This window comes from Athene noctua, chromosome 2 (assembly GCF_965140245.1).
Source record: "Athene noctua chromosome 2, bAthNoc1.hap1.1, whole genome shotgun sequence".
In the NCBI taxonomy this organism is placed as follows: domain Eukaryota; kingdom Metazoa; phylum Chordata; class Aves; order Strigiformes; family Strigidae; genus Athene; species Athene noctua.
Window position 1 is genome coordinate 110788532 of NC_134038.1, and position 13983 is coordinate 110802514.

Sequence of the window (13983 nt, forward strand, 5' to 3'; positions counted from 1 at the left end):
GTATATTTCAGCATATTTTGTTTTCATAAACCCACTCATAAAATTCCATGCCTGTTCCACCAACAATTTTAATAGAAGTTCAGCCATAGCAGAATCTGTATTTGGCAAGTTTCTGCATCTGCCCAAATACACTTACAGAGAAAAATATTCTTTCTGTTGCTGCATTAGAGATAGGAAAAGATGTAATAAATCCCGCAAGTTTTAAAACAGTTGAGAAAACCCATGTCAAAGGTTCTGGAACTTTGTATGTGCTCATTGTACAAAGTCACCAGCTACAAGGTATTTCTAACACAAAAAGTTCAGATCCAACCTTTTATTAAGGTTTGGCCCATCAGTACTTGGGATAACATTAAAAGTCAACTTTTTTTTTTTTTTTCCCCGAGACAATGACTGATCCAGGGTAAGATTATCTTATTTGCTGTGAAATTGGGTATCCAAGTGTCAACATATATCACTGAATGAAATTATTTTCCGTATTTTCTTTTTTGCTCTGAGATGTTTTTAGGTAAGTTACACTTCTGACTAAAGAATTTGTTCTCTCTCTCTCTCTCTCTTTTTTCTTTTTTTTGTAAATTGCTCTTCAGTGAATTCTTTATGTCATAGACTTGAGTACAACCCAGGTAAGACTATTTTACTTCTGAGACAGCACCTTGAAATTTTTAGCATGCAATTTTAGCACATAATTAGTATTCAGTCACCAAAAGTGTCTTTGCACTATATTCATCTTTGCCACTGCAAAGAAAAGGTAACCCTCACCTTGTTTCTAAAGAAAGTGATAATTGTGGGAAAATATTTAAGATCTTTTCAATATATATGTAATTATCTGCGTGGGTGTGCCTCAACATTTTGCTGTACTAAAGGCTGACAAACAGATTTCCTATAATTTTGAAATTCCCTTGGCAGATGAAAAATGACTGAAAACTTGCCTTACATACACTTTCAGATCAAAGGATGATTTTCTGATCATGCTCTGCTGTGTTACACAATACGGGAGCAAAGCATCTGGCTGGAAGCAAATATTTATTCTTGTTTTTCTTTTAATAGTAGACATATTAAAATTAGCAGCTGTAAATGAGGTTGCATTTTCAAAGTCCCAGCCATTTATTTGATTGCAGTAACCTTTTTACATCTGCAACTATCCTAAATGTAAGTTTTGCTGCTGCCTGGCAGATAATCAGACAATGGATTGTTTTCCTTTGAAGCACAGAAACAATCAGGTTTTGGTGACATTTTTTAATATACACGATTTCAAGTGTTAGTGGCTGCAAAGAAAAAAAAAAAGCTATTTAAAACGATTTAATGTATTGTTTTTTTTTTTTTTTTTCAGTTGGAAAGGTGTATATATATATGTATAAGGTATAGGGAGGAAAAGCTGATAAATTTTTGGTCATGCACAAAGCTATTAAGATGCATCCTGTTATCTTTAAGTTTTGTTTTCCAAGATTCACACTTACCTTTGCAGTTCCTCTTGGGGTTTCCATATGAGTGATTGTGGGTAATGCTAAAGGACACTTCTATCCTTTCTGTAACCTTGCCACTTTTTATCTCCTCCTAGGTTCTTGGCAACAAACTGTTTCAAAAGTTTTGCTCTTAAAAGCTATAGAAGTTTATTATGATGTGCTCCATTTGCATGCTGACTTCTGATGATCCACCATGAACAACTGAGAAACTGCCTGCATAAACTGCAGTAAGCCTTAAGGCAATTATTGCTTTCTTCACTGATCCATTGAAAGTGATATCTCCATTCATTTAAGGAAATGCAAAGCTTTTCCTTCTTTCAGGGCTAACGCCTTGCTGATGGGATGTTAACATCTCTGTCACTGTATTGGTCATAAGCTCTTTGAGGTTTTAATGCAACCGACTGTAAATACATAAATAATCCACTGATTTGAGTTGAGATGGAGTTCATTTAGTCTGCTTGTGATCCCTCTGTGTTGGTTCATTACTTCTCATACACTGTGTTCAAGTATAATTGGTACTCACAATAAACAGTCAGTCCATGGTTGAAATTGTTTTTGGAAAGTTAAAGAGCATGTGCATATGGTAATCTTTATGCACTAATCTTTTCTTCTGTCCAGGCTGAAGCTATTCTAAGAAACTGTTTCAGTGTTGATTTTTTAATATTTTTTTTTGGCATGTCAGTAGTGGTTGAAATTTCATCGGTTTGAAGTTTCTAGTGATGCTTATGATCCATTGTCTTAAAAAGATTGCGTGAACACGTGATTTTTTTCTAGGATCAAAAGTAGTGGACATGATATTGAACAATAAAGTGTCTCAGGGATATAATTCAGTCTTCCCTAAAGTCTGTCTTTTTGTATGTGATCTAATTGCCAGATGAATAGCTTTTTCAGGATAGTCACCTAGGCTGTGTCCTTTATGGTTTATACATCTGACGTCTTATTTAAAAGGTATCAGTAAACTTGTTGTGCTGCCTACAATGTAATTGATATTTTTAGGTTACATATCATGTGTCAACTCAAGATACGAACACTGAAGGAGTCAGTAGTGTTCCCTTCCTAGCATGGCAGAACTGCTGCTTCAAGACTATTAACTGCCAGTTTTGTGCCAACAATGGATGCAATATAATGGGCTATTCTGAGCTTCCTGGATTCACAACCATTTCCATCTCTTGATGCCACCAAAACTTTGTTAAAAAGGAAATACCACAGATTCAAAATCTTCAGAACTGTTGAAGGGGTTTCCTGGTAAAAACACTTTGAATGTAATAAAAAGACATTAATAATGCCCACATTAGGTTTCTAATGAGAGAAACTTCAAGGAAATCACTGAGATGGGCTGCAAGTTCATTAACAACATATAAACTGGAGTACATCTTCTCTCTGAAATAAAACGTGTATTTGAAAAGATGAAGCACTAATGAACTGTTGGGTAAGTGCAATACGTTAGGTGAGGATGGACAAGTGGAAAATAACGCGGCTAAGAAGATGGGTGGAAGGATTCCTACTGTTGCCCATATAAATAACACATAAGGTCCCTGTCCCAGTAGTCATTATCCCTGTACGTAAAATCAAGAAGAACAAAACCAGAAGTGTAGAATACTGTGAACATTAGTAATATATACACTGCACTATAAAATGTTGCATTCATCAGAAATAAACCTTTTGCTAATGTCTTTGTAACTCCAGATCTCACAGAAGGATGAGTTGAAGTTTCATAGGTAAGAGATGATATCGAAGTACAAAAGATGGTCTTGCTTTGAAATACGTTGTAGTCAATCATATCTTTTGTTCTTGCAAAACTGTTGAGAGAGACAAACAAAAGTAATTCATCAGCCAAAACAGAGGTACTAATAAGTTATTTCAGTGATGCCTTATGTAAATGCAGGTGGAAAAAAAAGTTTTACTGAGCACATTTTTTTGCTCTGGTCATTAATATGAATTTTCTAAAAACAGTGGTACCATCACTCTCTTAGTAAATTAATGAATTACCTGTACTCTTCTACAGGATTTACCCTTTGGAAGTTAAGATTTGTTTCAGAACAACATGTTGTGTTTATGAGAAATATTAATCCTGTGTGTTTGCTACTCCAGCTTGAAGCAACATAAATAGAATGGAGAGGTGGGTGAGTGTGGGTGTTTACTTTAGACTGAGCTGGATAACTCTGTTTATTGACTTTTTAACCTGGCTGTTAATACTGGAAGGAGTAAATAGAGAAAAGTCAACATCACAACACTATCTGCAGAACAGTATTAGAAAAATGTTTTTGGATTTCTTCTTTACAGATCCTGGAAGAGATTGCAAAAGCTGAGAGGTACCGAAAAAGAAGACTCTGCATGTTCACATATATCTCCAAATCATCCTATTTGCTGGCTATGGGTCTCTACTATTAATAGAGCAAGTGTGGTTGAAACAATGAGTGGTGTTAACAAGACATTAGCCGAATGGGATATTTCTGATCGTTAAGAGTTCTGAAGATGCAGAAAGTAATAGAATTAATGTAGTGCTCAGCATTTACAAGGAGATATCAATTAAAGATGCTGAGAAATAAAACAGGAGATTAAACATAAACATTTATTTCAAGAACACAGGTGCAGTTTACAATCTATAGTCTCATCAGCAAGTCAAGCCTTACCATGTTCTAACTAGAAAAAAAGGGGCAAAAAAATGTTAGAAACCTGTGGTGTGCAAGTTGTTTATCGTACTTGTGAGCACCTCTGATTCCAGTTAATTTAGAGCACTGAAAGGAGGGAGAACTTCTGCATTCCTCTCCTGAGAACTCCTGCTCCAGTGGTTTTCTGCATGCACTGTTTGTGTCTGGTAATGGACACAAAGCAGTCTATCAGAGCTGAAGAAACAGGCAGTCTTGGGCTCTCCGCCTTGTGTTCACAATGGTAATCACTGCTTGGTGTATAAAAAGTTAAGACACTTGGACATGGTTTATTGACAATAATGACAATAATGAGTTAGCTTTTTTTTTTTTTTTTTTTTTTTGAAACTGTTGCACGGAAAAGACTTTTTCCTGCTTGACTTCTTAGGGGACTTTGATAAATGGAACCTTATGATAGATTTTGCTGGTAAGAGAAAGCTGGTAAACTGAAAACTTTGGCAAAGTCTGTCAGTGAATGCCTTTGCTAACCCTCCTGTGCCAAAAGGAATGAATGTGACACTAATCACCCTATTCATGCATGTGTGATGTTCAGACCATAAGCAAGCAATTGGGACAGGCTCCTGACAGTAGGAACACGGTGATGGGCATGACAACTATGCTGTTGATGCCAGTGGAGTTTGTTTAGGTAGGTCACAGTAGCCAGATGTAAAACTGCTTAGGAGACTATGAAATACATCTGTCTCCATTTTTGACAAATCAGTGAATGCAAGAGCATTAGTAATGTACTTTAGTGTGCAGTGATGCACAAGTATTACCAATCAAAAGGCTGATGCTGAAGACGAAAAGAGTGTATTGGATCATTTCAGTGAAGATAAAAAGGAGAAAGAGAATTACTCTAGTGTTTGAAGTATATATCAAGTGTCTTATAAGTGCCTTACCATACGTCAGATGTTCTTTTATTAGAAGAAAATATTGGTTTATTTATGTCACTTTAAAAAAGAAATATATATTTTTAGTTCCTTGTATGTATTAAAAATGTCTTTTTTGCGTAATAAGTAGTGAGACTTAAGTCCAAAACTAAATTTATTGCAAGTTTAAAGATTATCACTGTTCAGATTACCATACTGCTTCTGAGCTATCCTTCAGGGAAGGATATCATACCTAAACCATGTCTGTGGTCATAGATATATTAAAAAAGCATTCTCAGTGTTTGCCTTAACACATAAAATCCCAGCAACAACTATTTTTTCTGAGGTTGGTTCATTGGTAACTGCCAGAGTTTTCCTTCTGTTGCGTGGCATTTGCTTACTGAATGCAGTAGTATTTACTGGGAATAAATCACATTTGCAGAAGGCTTAAACAGGAAGCTAAACCTTATTTTTTAGTTTGTTGTAAAATCATCCAATTCTGTAGAATTGTAGAGCAAGAGCTTTCCCCTTTTTACTTCCTGTCACCTTCTGTTGGATTATGGGGTATGTAGTCCCCTTTTCTTCACTTCAGACTCTGGCCTAGCTGTACTCTTTGATAACTTGGACAGCAAACACTGTCACTATCTCCACACCAACGGTCACTCACCGAGGAGAGCAGCTCACATGCCTCCCCTCGGTAACGAGCTGGGTGGGTACCGAGTTAGTGTGGGTAGAACCAGCACCACCCACTGCTGATCAGGTGATAAGAACCCTGTGGAGGGCAGCGACTGCCCACCGGGTTCAGGGTGATCTCACAGTACTTGACTGTGAGTGCACCGAGGCAGCTTGTAGGGCAGGGCTGAGCGTGTGCCACTGGACAAGGTATGTTCGATCCCTGCAAGCAGTTGACCAGTGCTGGAGAGAGGGGAGGGAAGGAACAGCTCTGCAGGGATGCGAGAGCACAGCGTGTGGGAAAAGGCACGCGGGGGTTGGTTCCCTCCCGGCCAGAGAGAAGACCATGGTCACAACATGGCCCAGAGGCAGTGTGATGAGGAATGTGGGAACCCAGACAGAGGTCCTGCACAAACAGGAGGCTGTGCAGGTCTCTGCCTACCGAGAGTGTCTGAGCCTGGCGCTTGAGTCGGAGGGAGTCAGAGACACCGTTTGTGCATGGTGTGATCAAGTAAACGATCCTCTGAGACAGGTGGTTGAACTGAGGGAAGAAGTAGAAAGGTTGAGAATGATAAAAGAGTGTGAAAATGAGACAAAGGCAGCAGGTAGAGGCTCTACAAGAAATGCAGAACTCCCTCCCCTCCTCTCACCAGGTAGAAGGAGGGCATGTGGGGGACAAGGAGAAATGGAGTCAAATCCTTCCTTGGAAAGGCAAGCAAAAACCTTCTCAGTTCTGCTCACCTTCCCACTCGTCATTATACAATTAGGTATGAGGCTTTGGAACTAGATGGCAAGCCAAATGAAGATGGAAATGAGGACCCATGTGGTGAGTCATCCACAGCTTGTCCCTCAGCTCCACAACTTGCAATTTCTTTAATTAAGAAGGAAAGGAGGGTAGTTGTAGTAGGTGACTCTGTTCTGAGGGGCATGGAGAGGCCCATATGTCGACCAGACCCATACCATAGAGAGATCTGCTGCCTCCCTGGGGCTCAGGTTAGAGATATTAAAAGGAAGGTCACTGCTCTGGTGCAGCCCTCTGATTACTGCCCCTTATTGGTTATCCAGGCAGGTAACGATGAGGTGGTAGAGAGATGTCGTAAGTCACTCAAAAAGGACTTAAAGGCACTGGGGTGTCTAACTGAAGGCTCGGGAGCTCAGGTCGTGTTTTCATCAATCTACCAAGTGGAAGGGAAAACCACTGATAGAGGGTGGAAAATATCTGATTAACACATGACTCAGAGACTAGTGCCACCATTGGAATTTTGGGTTCTTCGATCATGGTGAGGTTTATAAGGCACCTGGTCTGCTGGCAACAAATGGGACAGGTGGGATGCAGCTGTCTACAGGGGGGAAAAGGATTCTGGGTCAGGAGTTAGCAGAGCTCATTGACAGGGCTTTAAACTAGATATGAGGGGGGACAGGGAGATAACTGGGCCTGTTAGGAAAAAGCTCACAGAATTACAGAATCATCCAGGATGGAAAGGACCCTGAAGATCATTCAGTCCAACCGTTAGCCTAGCACTGACAGTTCCCAACTACACTAATGATGATCTAGACGAGGGGATTGAGTGCACCCTCAGTCAGTTTGCAGATGACACCAAGTTGGGTGGGAGTGTTGATCTGCTCGAGGGTAGGGAGGCTCTGCAGAGAGACCTGGACAGGCTGGAGCCATGGGCTGAGGCCAACTGGAGGAGTTTCCATAAGGCCAAATGCCGGGGGCTGCCCTTGGGCCACAACAACCCCCAGCAGCGCTACAGGCTTGGGGAGGAGTGGCTGGAGAGCTGCCAGTCAGAGAGGAACCTGGGGGGGTTGATTGACAGACGGCTGAACAGGAGCCAGCAGTGTGCCCAGAGGGCCAAGAAGGCCAATGGCATCCTGGCTTGTGTCAGCAATAGCGTGGCCAGCAGGGACAGGGAAGGGATTTTACCCCTGGACTCAGCACTGGTGAGGCCGCCCCTCGATTCCTGTGTTCAGTTTTGGGCCCCTCACTACAAAAAGGACATTGAATGACTCGAGCGTGTCCAGAGAAGGGCAAAGAAGCTGGTGCAGGGTCTGGAGCACAGGTCATACGGGGAGTGGCTGAGGGAACTGGGGGTGTTTAGTCTGGAGAAGAGGAGGCTGAGGGGAGACCTCATCGCCCTCTACAGCTACCTGAAAGGAGGCTGCAGACAGCTGGGGATGAGCCTCTTTAACCAAGTAACAAGTGATAGGACAAGAGGGAATGGCCTCAAGTTGCGCCAGGAAAGGTTTAGACTGGATATTAGGAAGCATTTTTTTCCAGAAGGGGTTGTTAGGTGTTGGAATGGGCTGCCCAGGGAGGTAGTGGAGTCCCCATCCCTGGAGGTGTTTAAGAGTCGGGTTGACACAGCACTGAGGGATCTGGTGTAGTTGGGAACTGTCAGTGTTAGGTTAATGGTTGGACTGGATGATCTTCAAGGTCTCTTCCAACCTAGACGATTCTGTGATTCTTTCTTGTCATGCTGCATGTGTGGTACATGGACAGTTCTCTCTTGGGGGTTGACCAGAAACTACATTGCTATCAGTAAGTAATAACAACGTGTTTATTTGACATATATCAATTGTTCTGTGGCCTCAGGTCTAACCTAATTTGTGTTTTCAAAGGACTATTGGGACCATTTACAAAACGTAAATTGTAAACGTGTTGGAAATACCATGAAGTCATTTTTATATATATATATATATATTTTTTTTTTAAACATTGCTGTACTTAAGGGCAAACTCTCAGACTTTGAAAGTCTATTTCTGTCTCACTGAAGTTAGTGGGTGTTTTGTTACTGATTTCCACAGAGGGAAGGCTGAATTGTGCAGCATACAGCTTTGGTTATGTTGCTTCATCTTCCCAGTACTGGTGGAGGGATGATGTGGATGAGAGCATAGTGTGTGGTTTGAAGGCGTCAGTTAAGACATTGATCTTAGTTTTAGGTCAAAAATGACTGTGCTCCAGGTATTTAATGAGAAATCCTTATATGAGGCCAAACACTTAGGCCAGAGTTTAACAGGCCATCCTCATGGAGGAAAATACACTGCATTTCGTAAAGTGTATTCCCTGTGTAAGTCCCATGGAGTTCAATGGGACTAAAGCAAATAATTGAAGTTTCTGCAGAGTGGGAGCTGCTTTGTAGCATTTTTTCACCCTGTCCAATGTATTTAGTGGCTACTAAAATATTATTTTTTTAGCATGTGGTGCTAGCAGGTACAACAAACTTTCGTCTCCTTGCACTTGTTCTGACAGCAGCTTTTCCCCATCATACTTCTGCTATGTTTGAGGAATCCCTCTTTAATTCAGCAAGCGTAAACAGCTGCAGAGCTATTTTAATTGTTTTAAGGTGAGTTGTTAATAGGACTTTCTTCCGGTCTCCTTAAGTTTCCTGTTTAGTTCTCTTATCACTGAGAAAAATCTTAGTCTTTTGCTTTTAGATAGAGAATGGAAAGTTTAGAACAGAAATAATCAAGTGGGGGGTTTTATTATTACTTTTAGTTTATTTTTTTAACCTTAAATATTGTTGTAATGGAAACTTTCCATGATGCTGGTAATAACAATGAAAGATGAGCCATAGATCATAGAATATTATGATGTAATAGATAATGAATTAAATTCAACTACATTTTCTTTTATTCTGATTCAAGTTGAAATTAGATGTGACATTCAGATCAATGAGATGATTTTGTTATTAAATATCCCATTACCCTCCAACATAAGAATAAATACTGATGTAGGTGTTCCTAAATAGTAACTCCCTTTGGAATGTGGTCTATCTGATTGTAGAATGCTTTAGCCTTCAGTTCATAATAGCATTTAATATGTTTGTATGTTTTGACTGGTATAGAGCTCATTTTTTCTTAGTAGCTAGAACAATGCTGTGTTTTAGATTCAGTATGGGATTTGGTATGAGAAGAATGTTCATAATGTACACATGTTTTTAGTTGTGGCTGAGAAATCAAGGGCTTTTCAGCTTCCCATGTCCTGCTAGCGTGCAGATGCACAAGAAGCTGGGAGGGAGCAGAGTCAAAGCAATGGATCCAAATTAGCCAATGGAATACTCCTTCTCATACAATGTCATGCTCAGTATATAGAGGAGGGTTGATTGGAAAGCTCGCTTTTGCTTCCAGGATTGTGGTTTCAGGATTCTCTCTTCTCTAGGATTGTTAGCTAGGAACGGGCTGGGCATCAGCCGGCCGGTGGTGAGCAACTGCGTTGTGCATTACTCGTTTGTATTTTCTAGTATTACTAATATTATTATAATTATTAATTTAATTTTATTTCTATTATTAAATTGTTTTCATCTCAACCTGCAAGTCTCCTTACTTTTACCCCTCCAATTCTCTCACCTGGGGTGGGGGAGGATGAGTCAGTGGCTGTGTGGTGTTTGGCTTCTGGCCAGGTTTAAACCACAACAGTGTGTTAACAAAATATTTTAAGATGATTGGATCCACCCTCAGGGAAAAGAAAATGACAGATGCAGATCTCTACATGAACCTGATTATCACTCCTACTTAGTCTCTCTGAGTTTTTTTTTTGTCCAAGAAGATAATGAAATTGGTATGCAGTTAGACTTCTTAAATGAACAGCGGAAAATATGTAATTTAGGTGAGGTACAAAAATGAAAAAACAAACATCACAATTAGGGTAAAAATCATAAAATATTTAAACAAGAAAACAATGCCACATCTTCATACCTCCACACCTTGCTTCTCTTTACACATAAAAGAGCAGGAAGTATTACTTTCAAAGTGGAAGAGCTACATGTGCAAGATATGAGTGTATGTTGGATGTCCTGTCTGCACCAGGGTTGGCTAGGGCTTCAGAATTGGAGAACAGAGGTTGCTCAGTTATCATCATCCAATCTGATGCAGAGTGACAGCTGGAGATACAGGGCTCTCAAGGAAAGAAGGTCTCCAAGGAAAGGAAGTCAATCACTTTCTGGATACTCACAAGGCTGAGAAGATCCCTAAGACTGTAGCCTACAGTGGGACCATCCCTGCAAGAGGTATTCTGAAGGCATCTTTCTTTAGGACTGTTAGGACTAGGTGTCTAGAACAGGTCTTGAGGAAGGCTTCAGACAAGATAAAGAAAATTCAATACACCAAACAGTAACAGTGGATTATCCTTTAGCTTGTGTCTCTTCAAACCTTACTGGGTCCAGTTCTTGGGTGGTGTGAATTATCATGCATTCCTTTTTCCTTGGGGGAGTGTTTTTTTATGACTGTATCATGTTTTTAACTTCCAAATTCCAAGCAATGGCAATCATCTACCTTGGGGAGAGCACAGCAGTATCATTAGCCTAATAGACATGCAGTGCTATGGGAGAAGGATTGGCTGTGTAACTGTGGCATTACACAGGCTCGGTGTACCTAGGATTCAGTGGAACCAGAGACCCACCACTCAACATAAACCTCTCCTGTGAGTCACTTCTGTGGTCTTTTAACTCACAGTCTTATGGATGACATTTAGTTGGTCATGTGTATTCTGTTGAGGCAAACCTTGAAGTCCAGGTGAGAAAGCTATACTTGTTTGGGTCTGATCCTGTTAAAAACCTTCTGAATGTTACAGTTATCCATTGCTGGAAACTTTGAAGTCAGACTGTCTTCAAAGACAGAGTGGATCTGAAGAAGTATCTGACCAGGACCCAGCTTCACAAAGAAAATAAATGTGACTGGTTTGTGCCATGATCTCCTTTTCCTGAGGTTCCCCCTACAGTTCTTCCAGGGATGACTCTGCTGCACAAAAAATGTGTCAGATACTAAACTCTGAAGGTAAGATTAGTGATAGATGTCAGAAGTCACATCATGCTGAGTGCAGTCTGGGAAGTCCATTTGGCAGCGATAGGAATTCCCCTATCTTGGAAGCAACTTAAGCTGAAATTAGAGCGCAGTCGTGTTTTAACATCTTGTAAGACACAAGTCAGCTGATGCATTGTCTTAAAATGATTTCCCTCTACTCAGCTGTTTTGACTACAGTGGAGAAGCATGATTTAGGCAGTATTAGTGATTACTATAGTGTTTTCTATAGACAAATACAGTAAATAATATGTAACAGCAGTGGTGTCTCAAATCTGCTGCACCTACTGCTGCTAAGTGGGGCATACCAAATCATTTCACTTTCTGTGCAGTCTCATATTTTTAGATTTTTGACATTTTATCCTTCTTAAGTGTTCAGTTTGTTTTGCCATTGATTAGAATGTGAAAATAAGAAGGCTTGCTTTAGATTTGCTTTGGGGGTTTTGGATGCAGCACCAACAAAAACAAAGTTTGGGCAACCTAAACCTGATCTTGAGGTGTGTGTTATTCCTGGATTTAGCCTAGTGTTAACCCAATCCCAATTTGTTGAATGAGAAGGATGGAACTGAGTTCTTGTCAATCTAGTTAAACCCTTTAGGTGTGAAGAGTTTCATGTGTGAGCACTGTATCATGACAATTTGATTAGTCAGCTAAAAAGAACATATAGGAAACCTTGTTTGTCATAGGAATGCACAAGACTGTTCCTCTGAGTGTATGTATCCTCCACTGTTGCCTGTTACATCATGTTAACCAAACGGCCAGTGTCACATCTCCTGCCCAAACTTTGTTAATATGCTCAGACATTTGCTTCCATTGTGTATTAAATGTGGCTAGCCTGATCTTAAACTCTTGTCACATTTTGATTGAGTGTATTAAACTCTGATCTTGTGATGCAGCAAGAAAGAGTAATATTCTGAACAAGTGAGTTTCTGTCAAAATATGTAAAACATAGTTTAAGAAGTCTTGTATCTGACTGAAACCTTAATGGTTTAAAGAAATATGTGCACATCTTTGGTTTATGATCAGTGGGAAAAGCCTCAATTCCAGTTACACATGTGTGGATCCGAAATAAATTCTCTTAATAAAATTAACGGCTTGGCTTTGCTGAAGTGATCCCAAATTTACCAGGGTGAAGTAAAGAACAGCATCTCTCCTAATGAAGGTGTCTAAATGACCAGTCACTGGGGCTTTGCTTGAATAAATGAGAGAAGACTTTGACTGAAAAACTAAGTAACACCAAAAAATGTAGTTACAGAAGTTGAGTTCATATTATTTATCTTTTCTTATTTTATTTTGTTTTACTTTATAGCCATGGAAGGAGGACGAATTAAATGTTTTTTGAGAAAAGAGAAATGTTCCTGCTAAAGCTTTTGATTCCATAGAAATATTATTTTCCACTGGAACTTACATTTTGATCATTCCTCTGGCTGACAGTTTATACTGCAACTCTGTATATTTGTTTTCAGGGAAAGTTTGGTGTATAACGTTGTAGTCCTGTTTCCTCACTAGGTAACTGAGTGTGCCAACACTGACTTTAATCCACTGTGCTAAATCAATGGTCATCTTAATCCCCTTTGTACTCAAGCTGAGGCCAATGTATTCTGAAATGAAGAAATCGATAGACAATTGATGTCTTGGAGGAGATGAAAAATGAAACTTGAGCTGTGAAAAAGCACTGCAAGATATACATAAATATGATGGTGAAAATGGCCTTAGGCAAAATAGCTTCACCTGATTTGCTACACCTTTCCTGGAGAACTGGTGACTGTTGCATGTTTGCCAGAGCAATCAGAATTTTCTGATAGTTTGCACCATTTGTTATACTTCATATGGTATTGCGCAGGTCAGTGTCTTTGCCAGTCAGTCTTGCCTTCTTTTCTCAATTTGATGTGTTTTAGCAGTTCTTTATCATTTGCCTGCTATTCAGAGACTGCACATTGTTCCGAGCCTGCCAATATCTCCTGCTACCTCACAACTTTCTCTTTTTATCTTTCTCTTGCTTCTGGCATCCTTCTACCTTTCATGCAGTACTCCACACTTTTTCAGTCATTATCTTGTGTGCTAATTGTGATTCTTGTCACTCTTTAAATCTCATTTATTTTCTAAAGCTCTAATACAAATCCCCTAGGCTGCAACAAAACCTTTTGAAACTGGCTGGTGCTTCTTGCATTGACATCAGCAGCCTCTGGATGAGTCTAAACTGCTTTTCCTTAATATCTTAATTCATTAAACTGCAAGATCTTGCTGGTGAATAGCTTTCTTGTGTTCTAACCTGCAAACTCTGAATATTAGTAATGTTGGCTTATGAGTGATTAAGAGTTAACTCGCTAGGGCTGAGCCTGCGAGCATTGAGAAGAGCTGCAGAAGTGAGATCCGGCCAGATTTAAAAATACAGCAGTTTGTTCTGTGACTAAGGAAACTGAAATCTTGGTTTCCTGTGGCTTTATATTGTGTGGTTGGATTATTCTCCATCAAATTAAGCGCAGGCTCTGACTGAAACTTTTCTTGAATTTATAACAACATTTGTAACAGTCT